The sequence below is a fragment of the Anarhichas minor genome, unplaced genomic scaffold (assembly GCF_050575085.1).
Source record: "Anarhichas minor isolate MPS153535 unplaced genomic scaffold, ASM5057508v1 ptg000095l, whole genome shotgun sequence".
NCBI lineage: Eukaryota > Metazoa > Chordata > Actinopteri > Perciformes > Anarhichadidae > Anarhichas > Anarhichas minor.
In genome coordinates this window covers 650841-672500 of record NW_027466541.1, presented here as the reverse complement: position 1 = coordinate 672500, position 21660 = coordinate 650841, and the positions used below count along the sequence as shown (strand labels likewise).

The window sequence follows — 21660 nt, the reverse complement described above, 5'->3', positions numbered from 1 at the left end:
AGGTAGAGAGACAGACAGACAGACAGGTAGAGAGACAGACAGACAGACAGACAGGTAGAGAGACAGACAGACAGACAGGTAGAGAGTCAGACAGACAGAAAGGTAGAGAGACAGACAGACAGACAGGTAGAGAGACAGACAGACAGACAGGTAGAGAGTCAGACAGACAGAAAGGTAGAGAGACAGACAGACAGACAGGTAGAGAGACAGACAGACAGACAGGTAGAGAGACAGACAGACAGACAGGTAGAGAGTCAGACAGACAGACAGACAGGTAGAGAGTCAGACAGACAGACAGACAGGTAGAGAGTCAGACAGACAGACAGACAGGTAGAGAGTCAGACAGACAGACAGGTAGAGAGTCAGACAGACAGACAGGTAGAGAGTCAGACAGACAGACAGACAGACAGGTAGAGAGACAGACAGACAGAAAGGTAGAGAGACAGACAGACAGACAGACAGGTAGAGAGTCAGACAGAAAGGTAGAGAGACAGACAGACAGAAAGGTAGAGAGACAGACAGACAGGTAGAGAGACAGACAGACAGAAAGGTAGAGAGACAGACAGACAGGTAGAGAGACAGACAGACAGACAGGTAGATAGACAGAGAGAAAGGTAGAGAGTCAGACAGACAGACAGGTAGAGAGTCAGACAGACAGAAAGGTAGAGAGACAGACAGACAGAAAGGTAGAGAGACAGACAGACAGAAAGGTAGAGAGACAGACAGACAGGCAGGTAGAGAGACAGACAGACAGATAGAGAGACAGACAGACAGAGAGAAAGGTAGAGAGACAGACAGAAAGGTAGAGAGACAGACAGACAGGTAGAGAGACAGACAGACAGGTAGAGAGACAGACAGAAAGGTAGAGAGACAGACAGACAGAGAGAAAGGTAGAGAGACAGAGAGAAAGGTAGAGAGTCAGACAGACAGAAAGGTAGAGAGACAGACAGAGAGAAAGGTAGAGAGACAGAGAGAAAGGTAGAGAGTCAGACAGACAGACAGGTAGAGACATAGACAGAAAGGTAGAGAGACAGACAGACAGAGAGAAAGGTAGAGAGACAGACAGACAGACAGGTAGAGAGACAGACAGACAGACAGACAGGTAGAGAGACAGACAGACAGACAGGTAGAGAGTCAGACAGACAGAAAGGTAGAGAGACAGACAGACAGACAGGTAGAGAGACAGACAGACAGACAGGTAGAGAGTCAGACAGACAGAAAGGTAGAGAGACAGACAGACAGACAGGTAGAGAGACAGACAGACAGACAGGTAGAGAGACAGACAGACAGACAGGTAGAGAGTCAGACAGACAGACAGACAGGTAGAGAGTCAGACAGACAGACAGACAGGTAGAGAGTCAGACAGACAGACAGACAGGTAGAGAGTCAGACAGACAGACAGGTAGAGAGTCAGACAGACAGACAGGTAGAGAGTCAGACAGACAGACAGACAGACAGGTAGAGAGACAGACAGACAGAAAGGTAGAGAGACAGACAGACAGACAGACAGGTAGAGAGTCAGACAGACAGACAGGTAGAGAGTCAGACAGACAGACAGACAGACAGGTAGAGAGACAGACAGACAGAAAGGTAGAGAGACAGACAGACAGGTAGAGAGACAGACAGACAGACAGGTAGATAGACAGACAGACAGGTAGATAGACAGAGAGAAAGGTAGAGAGTCAGACAGACAGACAGGTAGAGAGTCAGACAGACAGAAAGGTAGAGAGACAGACAGACAGAAAGGTAGAGAGACAGACAGACAGAAAGGTAGAGAGACAGACAGAAAGGTAGAGAGACAGACAGGTAGAGAGTCAGACAGAAAGGTAGAGAGTCAGACAGAAAGGTAGAGAGACAGACAGACAGAAAGGTAGAGAGTCAGACAGAAAGGTAGAGAGACAGACAGACAGGTAGAGAGTCAGACAGAAAGGTAGAGAGTCAGACAGAAAGGTAGAGAGTCAGACAGAAAGGTAGAGAGTCAGACAGAAAGGTAGAGAGACAGACAGACAGGTAGAGAGACAGACAGACAGGTAGAGAGTCAGACAGACAGACAGACAGGTAGAGAGTCAGACAGACAGACAGACAGGTAGAGAGTCAGACAGACAGACAGACAGGTAGAGAGTCAGACAGACAGACAGACAGGTAGAGAGTCAGACAGACAGACAGACAGACAGGTAGAGAGACAGACAGACAGACAGGTAGAGAGACAGACAGACAGACAGGTAGAGAGACAGACAGACAGAAAGGTAGAGAGACAGACAGACAGAAAGGTAGAGAGACAGACAGACAGGTAGAGAGACAGACAGACAGAAAGGTAGAGAGACAGACAGACAGGTAGAGAGACAGACAGACAGGTAGAGAGACAGACAGACAGACAGGTAGAGAGACAGAGAGAAAGGTAGAGAGTCAGACAGACAGACAGGTAGAGAGTCAGACAGACAGAAAGGTAGAGAGACAGACAGACAGAAAGGTAGAGAGACAGACAGACAGACAGACAGGTAGAGAGTCAGACAGAAAGGTAGAGAGACAGACAGACAGAAAGGTAGAGAGACAGACAGACAGACAGACAGGTAGAGAGACAGACAGACAGACAGGTAGAGAGACAGACAGACAGAAAGGTAGAGAGACAGACAGACAGACAGACAGGTAGAGAGTCAGACAGAAAGGTAGAGAGACAGACAGACAGAAAGGTAGAGAGACAGACAGACAGGTAGAGAGACAGACAGACAGAAAGGTAGAGAGACAGACAGACAGAAAGGTAGAGAGACAGACAGACAGGTAGAGAGACAGACAGACAGACAGGTAGAGAGACAGAGAGAAAGGTAGAGAGTCAGACAGACAGACAGGTAGAGAGTCAGACAGACAGAAAGGTAGAGAGACAGACAGACAGAAAGGTAGAGAGACAGACAGAAAGGTAGAGAGACAGACAGACAGACAGGTAGAGAGTCAGACAGAAAGGTAGAGAGACAGACAGACAGAAAGGTAGAGAGACAGACAGACAGAAAGGTAGAGAGTCAGACAGAAAGGTAGAGAGACAGACAGACAGGTAGAGAGACAGACAGGTAGAGAGTCAGACAGACAGACAGACAGACAGACAGACAGACAGACAGAGAGTCAGACAGACAGAAAGGTAGAGAGTCAGACAGAAAGGTAGAGAGACAGACAGACCGAAAGGTAGAGAGACAGACAGACCGAAAGGTAGAGAGACAGACAGACCGAAAGGTAGAGAGACAGACAGACAGGTAGAGAGACAGACAGACAGGTAGAGAGTCAGACAGACAGGTAGAGAGTCAGACAGACAGACAGACAGACAGACAGACAGACAGAAAGGTAGAGAGACAGACAGACCGAAAGGTAGAGAGACAGACAGACCGAAAGGTAGAGAGACAGACAGACAGGTAGAGAGTCAGACAGACAGGTAGAGAGTCAGACAGACAGACAGAGAGACAGACAGAAAGGTAGAGAGACAGACAGACAGAAAGGTAGAGAGACAGACAGACAGAAAGGTAGAGAGACAGACAGACAGAAAGGTAGAGAGACAGAGAGACAGACAGAAAGGTAGAGAGACAGAGAGACAGACAGAGAGACAGACAGACAGAAAGGTAGAGAGTCAGACAGACAGAAAGGTAGAGAGACAGACAGACAGGTAGAGAGTCAGACAGAAAGGTAGAGAGACAGACAGACAGGTATAGAGTCAGACAGACAGACAGACAGGTAGAGAGTCAGACAGACAGACAGACAGGTAGAGAGTCAGACAGACAGACAGACAGGTAGAGAGTCAGACAGACAGACAGACAGACAGGTAGAGAGACAGACAGACAGAAGGGTAGAGAGACAGACAGACAGACAGACAGGTAGAGAGTCAGACAGAAAGGTAGAGAGACAGACAGACAGAAAGGTAGAGAGACAGACAGACAGGTAGAGAGACAGACAGACAGAGAGACAGACAGAGAGACAGACAGACAGGTAGAGAGACAGACAGACAGACAGACAGGTAGAGAGACAGACAGACAGACAGACAGGTAGAGAGTCAGACAGACAGACAGACAGGTAGAGAGTCAGACAGACAGGTAGAGAGTCAGACAGACAGGTAGAGAGTCAGACAGACAGGTAGAGAGTCAGACAGACAGGTAGAGAGTCAGACAGACAGGTAGAGAGTCAGACAGACAGACAGACAGGTAGAGAGTCAGACAGACAGACAGACAGGTAGAGAGTCAGACAGACAGACAGAAAGGTAGAGAGACAGACAGAAAGGTAGAGAGACAGACAGAAAGGTAGAGAGACAGACAGAAAGGTAGAGAGACAGACAGAAAGGTAGAGAGACAGACAGAAAGGTAGAGAGACAGACAGAAAGGTAGAGAGACAGACAGACAGAAAGGTAGAGAGACAGACAGACAGAAAGGTAGAGAGACAGACAGACAGAAAGGTAGAGAGACAGACAGACAGAAAGGTAGAGAGACAGACAGACAGAAAGGTAGAGAGACAGACAGACAGAAAGGTAGAGAGACAGACAGACAGAAAGGCAGAGAGACAGACAGACAGAAAGGCAGAGAGACAGACAGACAGACAGACAGAGAGTCAGACAGACAGACAGACAGACAGACAGGTAGAGAGTCAGACAGACAGAAAGGTAGAGAGTCAGACAGAAAGGTAGAGAGACAGACAGACAGAAAGGTAGAGAGTCAGACAGAAAGGTAGAGAGTCAGACAGAAAGGTAGAGACAGACAGACAGAAAGGTAGAGAGACAGACAGACAGAAAGGTAGAGAGACAGACAGACAGAAAGGTAGAGAGACAGACAGACAGGTAGAGAGACAGACAGAAAGGTAGAGAGACAGACAGAAAGGTAGAGAGACAGACAGAAAGGTAGAGAGACAGAGAGACAGACAGAGAGACAGACAGACAGAAAGGTAGAGAGTCAGACAGACAGAAAGGTAGAGAGACAGACAGACAGAAAGGTAGAGAGACAGACAGACAGAAAGGTAGAGAGACAGACAGACAGGTAGAGAGTCAGACAGAAAGGTAGAGAGTCAGACAGAAAGGTAGAGAGACAGACAGACAGACAGGTAGAGAGACAGACAGACAGACAGGTAGAGAGTCAGACAGACAGACAGACAGGTAGAGAGTCAGACAGAAAGGTAGAGAGACAGACAGACAGAAAGGTAGAGAGACAGACAGACAGGTAGAGAGACAGACAGACAGGTAGAGAGACAGACAGACAGGTAGAGAGTCAGACAGACAGAACGGTAGAGAGTCAGACAGACAGAGAGAGAGACAGACAGACAGAGAGACAGACAGACAGACAGGTAGAGAGACAGACAGACAGAAAGGTAGAGAGACAGACAGACAGACAGGTAGAGAGACAGAGAGAAAGGTAGAGAGTCAGACAGACAGACAGGTAGAGAGTCAGACAGACAGAAAGGTAGAGAGACAGACAGACAGACAGACAGGTAGAGAGTCAGACAGACAGACAGACAGGTAGAGAGTCAGACAGAAAGGTAGAGAGTCAGACAGAAAGGTAGAGAGACAGACAGACCGAAAGGTAGAGAGTCAGACAGACCGAAAGGTAGAGAGACAGACAGACAGGTAGAGAGACAGACAGAAAGGTAGAGAGTCAGACAGACAGGTAGAGAGTCAGACAGACAGACAGACAGGTAGAGAGTCAGACAGACAGACAGACAGGTAGAGAGTCAGACAGACAGACAGACAGGAAGAGAGTCAGAGAGTCAGACAGACAGACAGACAGGTAGAGAGTCAGACAGACAGACAGAAAGGTAGAGAGACAGACAGACAGGTAGAGAGTCAGACAGACAGAACGGTAGAGAGTCAGACAGACAGAGAGAGAGACAGACAGACAGAGAGACAGACAGACAGACAGGTAGAGAGACAGACAGACAGACAGAAAGGTAGAGAGTCAGACAGACAGACAGGTAGAGAGACAGAGAGAAAGGTAGAGAGTCAGACAGACAGACAGGTAGAGAGTCAGACAGACAGAAAGGTAGAGAGACAGACAGACAGACAGACAGGTAGAGAGTCAGACAGACAGACAGACAGAAAGGTAGAGAGACAGACAGACAGACAGACAGGTAGAGAGTCAGACAGACAGAAAGGTAGAGAGACAGACAGACAGACAGACAGGTAGAGAGTCAGACAGAAAGGTAGAGAGTCAGACAGAAAGGTAGAGAGACAGACAGACCGAAAGGTAGAGAGACAGACAGACCGAAAGGTAGAGAGACAGACAGACAGGTAGAGAGACAGACAGAAAGGTAGAGAGACAGAGAGACAGACAGAGAGACAGACAGACAGAAAGGTAGAGAGTCAGACAGACAGAAAGGTAGAGAGACAGACAGACAGGTAGAGAGACAGACAGAAAGGTAGAGAGACAGAGAGACAGACAGAGAGACAGACAGACAGAAAGGTAGAGAGTCAGACAGACAGAAAGGTAGAGAGACAGACAGACAGGTAGAGAGTCAGACAGAAAGGTAGAGAGACAGACAGGTAGAGAGTCAGACAGACAGACAGACAGGTAGAGAGTCAGACAGAAAGGTAGAGAGACAGACAGGTAGAGAGTCAGACAGACAGACAGACAGACAGGTAGAGAGACAGACAGACAGACAGGTAGAGAGTCAGACAGAAAGGTAGAGAGACAGACAGACAGAAAGGTAGAGAGACAGACAGACAGGTAGAGAGACAGACAGACAGACAGGTAGAGAGACAGAGAGACAGACAGAGAGACAGACAGACAGACAGAGAGACAGACAGAGAGACAGAGAGACAGACAGAGAGACAGAGAGACAGAGAGACAGAGAGACAGACAGACAGAGACAGACGCCTCCTCTGACCTGTATGTGTCTACAGTCGTGGCCTCTGGCCGGCAGCTGGATGCGGCGGAAGGTGATGGGACACTTCAACGAGACCCTGATGGCTGTCTGCTCCACGCCGTCCTCTCCGTTCAGACCGGGGGTCCCGGGAATCGAACCGCTGCTGAAGTTCCTCTTGACTGAGAAGAGTTGATGTGAGAACATCGAGGAATCAGAGACACGTATTGATCTGTCTATTGATCGATGGGTTCAGCTTCATTATCAATGTTTACATGTTTGTTTGTGACTCGGTTCATTGAAAAACAACAAGAAAGAAGACGAAGGAGAAGCAGAAGGAGAAGAAGAAGCAGGAGAAGGAGAAGAAGAAGGAGAAGGAGAAGCAGAAGCAGAAGAAGAGGAAGAAGAAGGAGAATAATGAGAAGAAGCAGAAGAAGCAGCAGCAGAAGAAGCAGGAGAAGCAGAAGAAGAAGAAGCAGGAGAAGCAGAAGAAGAAGCAGCAGGAGAAGAAGAGGAAGAAGAAGAATAGGAAGAAGAAGAAGAAGCAGAATAATAGGAAGAAGAAGAAGAAGCAGAATAATAGGAAGAAGAAGAAGCAGCAGAAGAATAAGCAGAAGAAGAAGAAACAGAAGAAGGAGAAGAAGCAGGAGAAGCAGAAGAAGCAGAAGAAGAAGAGGAAGAAGAATAAGCAGAAGAAGCAACAGGAGAAGAAGAATAAGCAGAAGACGCAGAAGAAGAAGAAGAAGAAGAAGCAGCAGGAGAAGAAGAAGCAGAAGAAGAAGCAGAAGAAGAAGCAGAAGAAGCAGACGAAGGAGAAGAAGAAGCAGAAGAAGGAGGAGGAGAAGAAGCAGAAGAAGCAGTAGGAGGAGAAGAAGCAGAAGAAGCAGAAGAAGCAGAAGCAGGAGAAGCAGAAGAAGCAGAAGAAGCAGGAGAAGCAGAAGAAGGAGAAGCAGGAGAAGCAGGAGAAGCAGAAGAAGGAGAAGAAGCAGAAGCAGAAGAAGCAGAAGAAGAAGCAGAAGAAGAAGCAGAAGAAGAAGCAGGAGAAGAAGAAGCAGAAGAAGCAGAAGCAGGAGAAGCAGAAGCAGAAGAAGAAGCAGAAGAAGCAGAAGCAGAAGAAGGAGAAGCAGAAGAAGGAGAAGAAGAAGAAGGAGGAGAAGAAGCAGAAGAAGAAGCAGAAGAAGCAGAAGCAGAAGAAGAAGCAGAAGAAGAAGCAGGAGAAGAAGCAGGAGAAGAAGCAGGAGAAGAAGCAGAAGCAGGAGAAGCAGAAGAAGTTCTACTGACTCTTGGTGACACAATGCTCTGCAGGCAGCAGCCTCTTCTTCATCAGACCCTGAAGCACCGACCGGACCGACGGACGGTGGACCAGCTGGAGGACGAACAGGTGAGACTGCAGAGAGACAGACAGGTGGGTTAAGGTAAACACAGCCGAGCTTAACACAGGTGAGTCAGTGAGGGAGGTCCTTACGCAGCAACAGGCGGTGACGGTGATCTGGATGGTGTTCCTGCCCGGCTGACACACCTGCTTCAGGTACAAAGGCTTGTGGGAAGTTTTGTTGTCGCCTCGCTCGATGGTGAGAGGAGTCGCGTTCACGCTCACCTGAGGAGGAGGAAAAGGAGGAGGAGGAGGAGGTGGTGGAGGAGAAGGAGGAGTATATTGAGTCCACGCCTGTTGTATCATCTACTGTTACTCAGTTATATCAGGTTTGTTTGTGACTCAATATACTCTTATAATATATATAATAACAAGAAAGAAGAAGAAGACGAAGAAGGAGAAGACGAAGAACACGAAGAAGAAGGACAAGGAGTAGACGAAAAAGACAAAAGACGAGGAGGAGAAGAAGAAGAAGGAGGAGACGAAGATGAAGAAGGAGAAGGTCAGACCTGGACTGAGGCGGGCCAGTTAGTGTTCATCTGTCGATCCTCGTGGTGGTAACACTTGAACTGGAGCTCCAGGTCCGGTCTGAGAGACACAAATTACTTTATGATTTATTCACTGAGCAGAGCCTGAAGGCATCATGATGAAACTGAAGTGAACCTCCGTTGGTTAGCCGTTAGCGGTGCTGCTAACGCTTCTTTGTACCATGTGTACCTCAGGATGAGTGTTTTGTAGACGGAGTCTCTCAGCTGGAAGACGTGGTTGCTGACAGCCAGGTTGTGCTCTAATCTGAAGGGCTCTAGGACCACGCCGTCACGCACCGGGAAGGTCAGCCGCAGGTCGTCGCTAGGGTTACCTGTTAACAGGAAGTCATCACAGGTCAGACACCTGCACACTGTGACATCATCACCATCAATAATGAGATTATTTCAACATTAACAATGAGATTATTTCAGTAATTCAGGCCGTGACTTGTACTATGATGACATAGAAGTGTGTGTGTGTGTGTGTGTGTGTGTACCTGAAGGGGGGGGCGGTGGAAGGCCGGCCATGTTGGGTTTGATGTCAGGCAGGAAGGAAGAGGGCGGCGGCTTGACGTCACTGTTGCCTGGCGACATGTAAGGCGGGGCCATGGAGCTGCTGGGGGTGATGGGGGGGGTCGGGTTTCCAGGAACCGGAGAGGGGGGGTAACCTGGCAACCCTCGACCGGGCTGAGACACAGAGAGAGGAACTTATTTATTCTTACTGTCACAGAGTCACAGTGAGAATGACTCATCCTCACTCGTTGGTGTTCCTGAAGGTTCCAGATGAACCTCCTGGTATCAGAGTCTCTGAACCCAGAAACCCACCCGCGGGATGGGAAGCATGTTTTCCTTCATCTCCAAAACTACATCGATTATCAGCCAGAAGCTGTAAAAACATCATAATTGTCAGATTTACATCTTTCCGACGGTCCTTAAACACATCATGTGTGACGAACTCTTCAGTTAGAAAAACAACCAAATCTCAGCTTAAAGTTGTGATATTTCACAACTTTGTATTCTTCATGTCTCATTATAAATCTCTGCTCTAATAAAGCGTTCACTTTAACCAGAGTGTGTAGAAACTAGAGCTGGGCAACGATTAACATTTTTAATCGCATGATTTTTTTGCGATTAATCTCATTGTTATGAGCAAAGTTCAATGATTAACTCTAAAGTAGTGTATTGTGCACTTTTATTTTAAAGTACTGCTATGAACAAAGGTTTGTATAAACCGGATATCACTCTGACGCAGACGCTCGGGGGAGATCTTCAGATTACAGGTCAGGGGCAAATAATGTACATTTTACTGCACGGGTACTTTTACTTTCTGCACTTAAAGTACATTTAGCTGATAATAACATTGACTGAGGTTTTGAATGCAGGTATTTTACTCGTAGTGGGTTATTTTTTCATCAGTATGATATTAGTACGTTTACTGCAGTGAGGATCTGAATACTTTTTCATCCACTGACTACTTGTCAGTGATTTAACAGTTAATATACAAACAGTGGTTCCTAATCTTGGCTCCAGATCTTTGAGCAGGTCCACATTGTTGCTCATATTATATACAACTATATTATATCTCTTCTGTAAACACAACACTATGATTAAATATGATGACATCATGTTTTAATCAATTAAGATCAAAGAGTTTCTTTGAGCTGTTTGAGTATCAAACACACATCGTCTGTAATAGAATGATGAGTGAATTTAAACCAATCTGAGCAACTTGACTTTAACACATTTTAATTATTGTATTTAACAACTCTATTAACATAATGTGTATTTGATCAGCCTCTACAGTCTGAAACGTTTACAAAACCTGTCAAATGTAGAACATGCTGAGATGTAGTGGAGTCGTGTTTAGTGGCGGATTGAGAACCACCTCTATCAGAACTAGCGTCTGTGTCAGAGTGATATCCGGTCTATCCCAAGACCAGGATTGTGACCAATCAGATGTAGAGATACGATGGAGACTGGCTCCGCCCACTTACTGTCACAAAGAAAAACTACTCGCGAGCGAGCGGGTTTAAGCTTCGCGAGAGTGAATTCTGCTGGCGGAGTGACGTAACAGCGCTCGTCAAAGTAAAATACGTGCGCGGCTGTTTGATTTTCGCACGCGCATGGATCTCATTTGGGCTCTCGGATTTTGACAGTGATTTGCCTTCATAAGGAGGATAAAAATTAGGCACGGTTTAAATTGTTCTTCGTGTTTAAAAAATAAAAACACATCATTCACCTCAGAGATGTTGAGGATGAGTAGAAGAACAAAGTAGAAGTACATGAGAACACTCAGGTCCCCTCAGAGATGTTGAGGATGAGTAGAAGAACAAAGTAGAAGTACATGAGAACACTCAGGTCCCCTCACCGCAGACGGCTGGTTGAAGGAGCTGTAGACTCCGGCACCTCCTCCTGTCATGGCGTTCAGACCTCCACCCTGACCGTTAAACTGCTCCTGCTGCACAAACAACAACACATGTTGATGTTTACCTGCTTCTACCTTCTCATGTGTGTAAATACACAACACACATAGAGCTCCTCACCTTGTAGTACTGTGAGTTGGGTGGTCCTGATGGGGGGTACTGTGGGAGGGACATCTTATGGGTCTGGTAGGAGGGGGAGGAGCCAGAGCGCTGGGGGGCGGGGCCTGGACCGCCGGGACCTGAAGGTAAACAGACGGGAAAGACCACGAATTACACCTGCACTTTAAAAAGGAGCCAGGCTAACAGCTCCCCCCTGCTTCCAGTCTTTGTGCTAAGCTAAGCTAACATCTGACAGAGAACAAGTACATTTATTTACTTAAATGTTATTCTGGCTTTTATATATTTAAACATGTTTGGTTTCAAAAGTTTGTTTTAATTTTTTTTTACCAATTATTAAGACTCCAGAGTTTTAACTGCTATCAAGTGATACTTTTGCTAAATTTTAATGAATATTTCTTATAAACAATGGAAGACGCTTCCAGGATCCTGAGGACATCAAGGACCTGTACGCTTCCAGGATCCTGAGGACATCGTGGACCTGTACGCTTCCAGGATCCTGAGGACATCAAGGACCTGTACGCTTCCAGGATCCTGAGGACATCAAGGACCTGTACGCTTCCAGGATCCTGAGGACATCAAGGACCTGTACGCTTCCAGGATCCTGAGGACATCAAGGACCTGTACGCTTCCAGGATCCTGAGGACATCAAGGACCTGTACGCTTCCAGGATCCTGAGGACATCATGGACCTCTACTTGGAGGGAAGCTCCTCCCCCTCTCAGGTGCATCTCACAAGAGCACAGCGACTAATCACAAATGATCCCACATTGTGTTAAAGTGCTGAACCTGCAGACGTCTCACCTGGATGGTACTGCATGTTGGGGTACGGACCGTGGCCCCCGTGGCCGCCTCCACCTGAACCGGGAATTGAACCGCCGGCGCCACCGGGACCCGACATCACGTTCACGCTGGGACCAACGGGACCGCCGTACTGCTGAGACATTCCTGGGAAAGACTGAGGACGAAGGAGAAGAACACAGAGGAAGATTTCTAATGTGATCTAAAACAAATAAACTATTGTAGACCCATTAAAACCAGGTGGAGGTGGATGTGGATCAGTGTGGCCCCTCCAGACTTTCACCTCAGAGCTGTAGGGCCGTTTCAGGCCCTGTGGGGGCCTCAGGTGGCCCTGCTGTGGTCCCGGGCCGTAGTTAGGGTGCTGAGGGTGTTGTGGGTGCTGAGGGTGCTGAGGGACCCTCTGGGGGCCCCCTCCAGGGCCATACATGTGGCCCATTGAGGGAGGGCCCCTGCTAGGTCCAGGCCCGGGGCCCATACCTCCGGGGGCCATGCCAGGGGGGCCGCGGGGGCCGGAGTGGGCCATGAACTGGTTGCTATAGGCCGGACCTCCCATCTGATACGAAAACACAACGAGTCTCAGTTTCAGGTGATTAAACACTTAAAGTTTAAAAGAACCTTAAAGGCAGAACGAGAACTCAGAAAGTTTTGCTCACATGTTCTATCACAGCACGTTCTATCACAGCACGTTCTATCACAGCACGTTCTATCACAGCACGTTCCATCACAGCACGTTCTATCACAGCACGTTCCATCACAGCACGTTCCATCACAGCACGTTCCATCACAGCACGTTCCATCACAGCACGTTCCATCACAGCACGTTCCATCACAGCACGTTCCATCACAACACGTTCCATCACAGCACGTTCCATCACAGCACGTTCCATCACAGCACGTTCCATCACAGCACGTTCCATCACAGCACGTTCCATCACAGCACGTTCCATCACAGCACGTTCCATCACAGCACGTTCCATCACAACACGTTCCATCACAACACGTTCCATCACAACACGTTCCATCACAGCACGTTCCATCACAACACGTTCCATCACAGCACGTTCCATCACAGCACGTTCCATCACAGCACGTTCCATCACAGCACGTTCCATCACAGCACGTTCCATCACAACACGTTCCATCACAGCACGTTCCATCACAGCACGTTCCATCACAACACGTTCCATCACAACACGTTCCATCACAGCACGTTCCATCACAGCACGTTCCATCACAACACGTTCCATCACAGCACGTTCCATCACAACACGTTCCATCACAACACGTTCCATCACAACACGTTCCATCACAGCACGTTCCATCACAGCACGTTCCATCACAGCACGTTCCATCACAGCACGTTCCATCACAACACGTTCCATCACAACACGTTCCATCACAACACGTTCCATCACAACACGTTCTATCACAACACGTTCTATCACAACACGTTCTATCACAACATGTTCTATCACAGCTGGATTAGGTAGAAAAGTTATTTACAGGAAGAACCCTGACATTAAGTCAGGTAAATAAGATCTAGTGGAGTAGACCATGTCCACACGACTACGTCTACATTTTAAAACGCATATCTTTTGTTACGTTTACACCGAAAACGGATACGTTTGAGAACTCCGGGGTTACCTCCTAGTGTGGACGGTCGTAAACGCATACATTTATAAACGATGACGTAGACGCCCGTGTTCACTAAATTGGTTCTTAGCAGTCATGACGTGTCCTTCCCTGATTCGTCACGCTGTTAATAACTAACTATTGAGAAGTTCACATAGACACGGTAAAGGAAGAAAAGCATCATGCGCTCCAGTACGAGTGAGACTTCAGCCTCCAGCAGAGCCACGAGTTTCTTTTATTTAACTAAGCAACCAATCTACTTCCTGTTTACAGCGGCGCCATCACGCTTTCACCATTCATGATGATGCAGATTTGTAAAAAGTTTGAATTCATGTTTAGTTAGTTCCCTCCTCAAGACGACAAACAAACAACTTTTAAAATACTTGTTTTCTGAATGGAGTTTGGTTTGATCGGTGCTATGCTAAGCTAACATTGTAGCAGCTCCATGGAAACGGCTATCAAGGCTATCAAGGTGTTGTTTAAACAATAAAATATAAAACTTCTGATTTGAAGCGTCCATGTTGTCTCCACATCACAACGAAGTCTGAAGAACGACTTCCCAAACGGGACCTGAATGCACCATGGAACACCTGAAGTCTCCAGCAGAGGGAGGCTGCCCCCCCCCCCCCCCTCACCTGTCCGTAGTTCATCTCCTGGTTTTGTTTCTCCTGGATGGCGGCGACGGTTGCCGTGGCGGTGGCCGTGGCGGTGGCGGCGGCGGCAGCGACGGCGGCGGCAGCAGCAGCCTGAGTGAAGTCAGAACCTCTGGATCCACCGGCGTTAGACGGGTAACTGAGAATCATTTGAGTGTTCAATCACAATCTGCAGTCTGCGTGAGACCACATCAGGCTACTTTAATCTAACTGTTCTCTGCTGTAACTCACCGCTCAAGATAAAAGTTACTGTTTCAAATGTGATGCACTAAAATAATGTTTACACTTTGAAATAAATGGATTTATAAAATAAAATAAATAAAAACAGTTTTGCTATTTTTTCTGGAATGTTTTGAAGAAGTTAAACATCACGGTGGTGTAAAATACAATATTACAAAGGTGTTACGACTTCACACTAAACTAAAACACTAAGAACTAAAGCAGAGGAAAGGACCCTGACCTGCTGGAGTACCCCCCCGGTCCTCCTCCGTAGCCCCCGGGGGTGCGGCCGTACATGCCCTGGTTCATGTAGCCTTTGCTGGGCTCCCCGTAGCCCTGCTGACCCATGTAGCCTCCGGGCCCTCCGGACATGCCCGGACCCCCGGGGCCCTGCATCATGGGGCCCCCTCCTTGGTTGGCTCCGGGCCCCATCACCCCTCCACCCATTCCCTGACGGACACACACGTCTGTTTAAACAGTTCAACAGAACTCAATGAAGAGTTCATCAATCAATGCTTCCTGCTTGGTGATGTCATACCTGGCTGGCCGAGGGATTGGTCACTCCCCAGACGGTGGTTACCACGGAGAGGGATCCTGTGGGCTGATTGGTGGGCTGCTGCCAGCTGGAGGGGTCGTAGGGGTACGAACCCTCACTGCACACACACACACACACACACACACACACACACACACACACACACACACACACACACACACACACACACACACACACACACACACACACACACACACACACACACACACACACACACACACACACACACACACACACACACACAGTGTGTGTCACATTTAAATTATATTATAATTAAGACTTTGATAAGAGATCAATCGATTCAATCAGTATCAGAAGTACGTGTGTGTGTGTGTGAGTACCTGTGTGGGTTGTTGCCCAGTCCACCCTTCATCTGGTTCAGAGGGTTCATGGTGGGGGGGTGGGGGGGGCACAGACAGAGAGACAAACTCCTGGAGAGACAGACAGATAGTGGATTAATTATCTGAACTACATTTCCCATCATGCCGCAAAATGAATAAAAAAAAGATAAACACTGACAATCTGTTATTGTTGTGATTTCTGCCAAACTACATTGAAAAACATTTCAATTTGAAGATGCACCAAGAACACAATGCCCACAATGCATTGCGGGGCGATCAGATCAGAGTTCACTTCTTTTACAATCACTGTAATCATCTGACGCTTACTCTGATTATGGATCATTTTAAATTTATATTTTACTCTATAAAATGTGGAAATGTTTTCAGATTAAACCAACGGACTAAATATCCAAAGTTTATCTGATTCACTACCCGCTCGGGTACTCTGTCCTCTACCCGCTCGGGTACTCTGTTCTCTACCCGCTCAGGTACTCTGTCCTCTACCCGCTCAGGTACTCTGTCCTCTACCCGCTCAGGTACTCTGTCCTCTACCCGCTCAGGTACTCTGTTCTCTACCCGCTCAGGTACTCTGTTCTCTACCCGCTCAGGTACTCTGTCCTCTACCCGCTCAGGTACTCTGTTCTCTACCCGCTCAGGTACTCTGTTCTCTACCCGCTCAGGTACTCTGTTCTCTACCTGCTCAGGTACTCTGTTCTCTACCTGCTCAGGTACTCTGTTCTCTACCCGCTCAGGTACTCTGTCCTCTACCCGCTCAGGTACTCTGTTCTCTACCCGCTCAGGTACTCTGTCCTCTACCCGCTCAGGTACTCTGTCCTCTACCCGCTCAGGTACTCTGTCCTCTACCCGCTCAGGTACTCTGTTCTCTACCCGCTCAGGTACTCTGTTCTCTACCCGCTCAGGTACTCTGTTCTCTACCTGCTCAGGTACTCTGTTCTCTACCTGCTCAGGTACTCTGTTCTCTACCCGCTCAGGTACTCTGTTCTCTACCTGCTCAGGTACTCTGTCCTCTACCTGCTCAGGTACTCTGTTCTCTACCTGCTCAGGTACTCTGTTCTCTACCCGCTCAGGTACTCTGTTCTCTACCTGCTCAGGTACTCTGTCCTCTACCTGCTCAGGTACTCTGTCCTCTACCCGCTCAGGTACTCTGTCCTCTACCCGCTCAGGTACTCTGTCCTCTACCCGCTCAGGTACTCTGTTCTCTACCCGCTCAGGTACTCTGTTCTCTACCCGCTCAGGTACTCTGTTCTCTACCTGCTCAGGTACTCTGTTCTCTACCTGCTCAGGTACTCTGTTCTCTACCCGCTCAGGTACTCTGTTCTCTACCTGCTCAGGTACTCTGTCCTCTACCCGCTCAGGTACTCTGTCCTCTACCCGCTCAGGTACTCTGTCCTCTACCCGCTCAGGTACTCTGTTCTCTACCCGCTCAGGTACTCTGTTCTCTACCCGCTCAGGTACTCTGTTCTCTACCTGCTCAGGTACTCTGTTCTCTACCTGCTCAGGTACTCTGTTCTCTACCCGCTCAGGTACTCTGTTCTCTACCCGCTCAGGTACTCTGTTCTCTACCCGCTCAGGTACTCTGTTCTCTACCTGCTCAGGTACTCTGTCCTCTACCCGCTCAGGTACTCTGTTCTCTACCTGCTCAGGTACTCTGTTCTCTACCCGCTCAGGTACTCTGTTCTCTACCCGCTCAGGTACTCTGTTCTCTACCTGCTCAGGTACTCTGTTCTCTACCTGCTCTACATCGCAGTAAAGATCTCACAATACTGCAGTATTTACTTTGACTGAAGGATCAGAATACTCCAGGTGAAAGAGTACTGCGGTTTAAAGTACTTCACTTTTAAAATCACGGATCAGTCTCACGTTTAACGACGAATCGTTTTGAATTCTTTCCTCCTCCTTAGCAGCAGCTGAGGCTCATGGGAATTGTAGTATTTAAAGACAGATGTATCAGAAACAAAGCGTAAATACACCAACCAGGTGGTCAGAATATAAAGATAGAAATGGAAACGTACATAACGAGGTTAAGTTCAGACTTCAGTTGTTGGTGGTTGATTAAATAACCCTAGAAGTACTACTTGTTGAGTATATTCACATGAAAGTATTCAAATAAAATCATGAACAGTTCAGTTTGATTACTCACCACTCTGTTGGTTTATGTTTCTACTGTTTCAACATCAAAACAATCCAGAGTGATGCTTCTTCCTCCAATCAACAGAACAAGCAGCTCACAGAGTGACTTATCTACAGCGCAGTCACTCTACCGGAGCTTTCGACCGGTACAATGACTGGTCTTCATCTTGGAGGTCTTCGGTGTCTCTGAGAGGAAGAGCAACCGACAACACGCCTGTATCAGTGCTGGGCGTGTCACTGCTGATAAAGGTCACATTTAATTGGCAGATTTGTGAATGGACTTTGGTATGACGCTCAGTACGAGACGGAAAAACAGGAAATATTCTACTTCATCAGGTGGAGCTGCAAGGACTCTGTATACTACTCACTTAAATAAATATATATATATATAATTTTTTTACAACATATTTTTGGTATTTCAATTAGAATTAAATACCATTTTGGGGTATTTTTTAAAATACAAATTACACTTATACGTTTACACTTTTCAAAGACAGACTTTAGTAATATTATATTAAATTAAAATACAAAAAAACTATAATACACATATGAAACTGTATTTAAGTGAATAAACTAAAGTCAGTGTCTGGCCTTCAAACTACCAACCTCTCGTTCTCTGTTATAATGTTATGACTAACATAATAATAATAATAATAATAATAATAATAATAACAACGAGATAACCCGTTGTTGTTGTCTCGTCCTTCGTGTCTCCGTCTCGTTGAAGTGAAAACCCTCAAGAACAAAATGAGAGAGTCAGAGGAGACATTTTGAGATTCCTTGTAGTGTTGCAACCAGGTAGAAGCTAATGCTAACGAGCTAACGCTAACCAGCTAACAGACAGCTCCCTGCTCTCACGGGGGAAATGAGGCTGTAGGTTAGCTCCGCTGTTAGCATTAGCATGCTAACGAGACGACAACAACCCACCGCGTCTAAAACAAACAGACTACAATAACCCACCAAACACGGCCACTCAAGAGGACACGGAGTCCGACACTTCAAACGTCCGACATTAAGCGTCACATGTACCACGTTCCTTGAGAATATATCACTATTTTGACAGCAAGCTAGCCGGTTAGCCTAGCTAGCTAGCACCAACGGGCTGTGACAATGGAATGCTACGAGGCTAACGGTTAGCTTTCAGCTAGCTTTCTTCCTCCACAACACAAAACACTAATGTTAGACAACACGTGGCTCCACACGGACGTTCATGTTAATTTATGTTCATGTTAATTTAGATAATGGGAGTGTACCTCACCCACGGACCTCAACCCAGGAGTCGTGGGTTTAAGTCCCTGCCGCCGGCCTCTGCGTCTGAATATCCGGATACAGGAGGCGACACCATCCCCCGAAGCTCCAGGGTCCTTAAAGTAGAAATAGATAAAGAGTCTCACATCAACGACTGAGCGGCTCGGTCGGCTGGACTCTGCCGGGAGATCCGCTGGGTTTCATCCGCACCACTAGAGGTGGAGGAATCAGACAGACAGGAGGGGGGGGGGGGGCAGGTCTGAGAGAGGGAGAGAGACACCTACACAGAGAGAGAGAGAGACAGACAGACAAACAGAGAGAGAGACGCCTACATAGACTGGTCTCCGTCCCTGGTCTCCGTCTCTGGTCTCCTTCCTTGGTCTCCGTCCCTGGTCTCCTTCCTTGATCTCCGTCCCTGGTCTCCGTCCCTTGTCTCTTTCCCTGGTGTCCGTCCCTGCTCTCCGTCCCTGGTCTCTATACCCTGGTCTCTATACCCTGGTCTCCGTCCCTGGTGTCCGTCCCTGCTCTCTGTCCCTGGTCTCCGTACCCTGGTCTCTATACCCTGGTCTCCGTCCCTGGTCTCTTTCCCTGGTCTCCGTCCCTGGTGTCCGTCCCTGCTCTCTGTCCCTGGTCTCTGTTTTTACCTTTAAAAAGAGACACAAAGCATTACAGGAAGTAGGAATATTTCAAAATAAAAGTCAAGGCAATATAAATTCTTCTCTCGTCTGTGATGAAGACACATACCAGAGTGACATTAGAAGAAAGTACATGACTGAATATAAATGAATAAAGGTGGTAGATGGAGTGCAGTGTAATATGTATTTATCATGTACTCATCAAGAATCTAGTTTTCTATGAATGTGAGGATTGTTTGATGTGATACAGTTCATCATATAGTTGAATTAAAGTCATGTTGTGTTCACAGAGTTGTTGTATTTAATGATGTTTATTTCATCTCACACTTAATGTTCATGGTTAACTTGTAACCTAGTTATAAACATCATGTATTTACTTGTTATTTTAATGTAATTTTGCTTTATTCTTATTAACATGATGCATAATTTAACTACCTCATTGGTGTATTTATCCTGATTGAATGGTTGAACAGAAGAGGTCAAAGGGCCACGATGAGAAGATATAATGTTGGTCAAATACAGAAAGTTTGATTCTAGAAAATGTTCAATTATTTTTCCTAATCTCACGAGACAAGAACACAAACCAGATGAATTGGTTCTCTTTTCTTCGTTGAACGTTCTTCTTTACCCTCCACACCTTCTAGCTACGTGAACGTTAGATTTCATAGGAATGTTTGTGCGTCTGTTCAGTGACTTTGATGAATCGGCTTTAATTACTCACAGCTCAGTGAGACGGTTGTTTCATTTGCTAACTGGGGAATGATTAGCGGTTTATAAACATGCTTGTTCGCTGTGTAATTATAGACTGTGTATTGTTAGCAGAAGAAAATATGAATGAATCGTACAAATACAACCCGTTCTGCTCTCAGAGCATACTTAATGTTTAAAAATCAATAATCTCTCTGGAAAAAAAACACGTTTACTTTATACAAATGTGAAATTGACAGAATTTGAATAGGAAAGTAATATGTACAGCTCTATAGCAAATAATAAGTGAGATAAACACAATCATTATATATTTACTTATTTTTTATTCTAATGAATCGGTTATCAGATGTTTCACTGAATGTGGGTGAACCGGAGGTCTTGACCTACATCACAGTAGGCGTCACACAGACTCACAAAGGCTCTGAGGTCGCACCGCGGACCTCTGACAAGAGTTTTTTTTTCTTTGAGTGAATGAAGTTGATATTCACTGAAAGCAGGTAAAACCGGAGTCCCGGAGTAAACCGTACCTTACCTCCACCTACTCAACACCACGTCCACAAATGCAGATGTTGGAGAAGGCTCTGTGACGCATTAATTAATTAACGCCGCCAATTATTTTATCGCGTGTTTTTTTATTATTATTATTTTGAAAGTCCGTTTCTCACTGGCTCTGAATACACAGACGGGTCACAGGAGGGGCGGGATGTTGATCAGGATTGGCGTCATCACGCGTCTAAACCAATGAGAGCATTTGGGGCGGGCGCTGCGGCGCAATAGCCTATCAGCGTTGAGATGCTCCTCCTGTCATCACTGACGTCCTGACGTAGAATCAGGAAATAAATCCTGTATCCGTCTGTGTTCACCAGAGCTCCACGATACCTCATATTAGTGGAGACCAAACTATGTGTATAAATGTGTGTGTAAACCATATGGTACAAACAATGAATAGACGCTGACGTATTTACGCCTGTGTGACGTTATGTTGAGTGTTGATGGAGCTACAATGTTAGCTTAGCATAGCACCGATTGATCCAAACTCCATTCAGAAAACAAGTATTTTAAAAGTTATTTTCTGTTTTAGGGGCTGATTGTCTCATAATCCACCATATTGTAAGAAGAAGCTCATCCTATATTATTAATAAAGTTAGTTTTGTTCACTCTGACTGATTTCACAGCTGATGGAGAATATGTAGTGACAGATGTCAGAATGTGTGAATCTAATGGGGCCAAGTTTGTTGAGATCTTCTGAATGATTTAGTGAGGAAAGACCTCTGCTGCCCTCTAGTGACCAAATCTGAGAGTATTGTGAGTTCTGATTGTTGTGAGTCTAGATTGTGTGAAACCTTACTAACTGACACTGGACCAACGCAGCATGTTTGAGCTGATGACTGCTTTTATAAAGCAGAGTGTCTGTCTCTTTAAAACACTTTAATATCAGGTTCATTAGTGTTGTGGACATGTG

General features: G+C 46.6%; 1 pseudogene; it reads right to left on the bottom strand.

Annotated features, from left to right (window-relative positions):
- LOC142939252 (zinc finger MIZ domain-containing protein 2-like) overlaps window positions 1-19098 on the bottom strand; it is a 42838-nt pseudogene extending 23740 nt beyond the window's left edge.
- Window positions 19099-21660: the final 2562 nt, after the last annotated feature.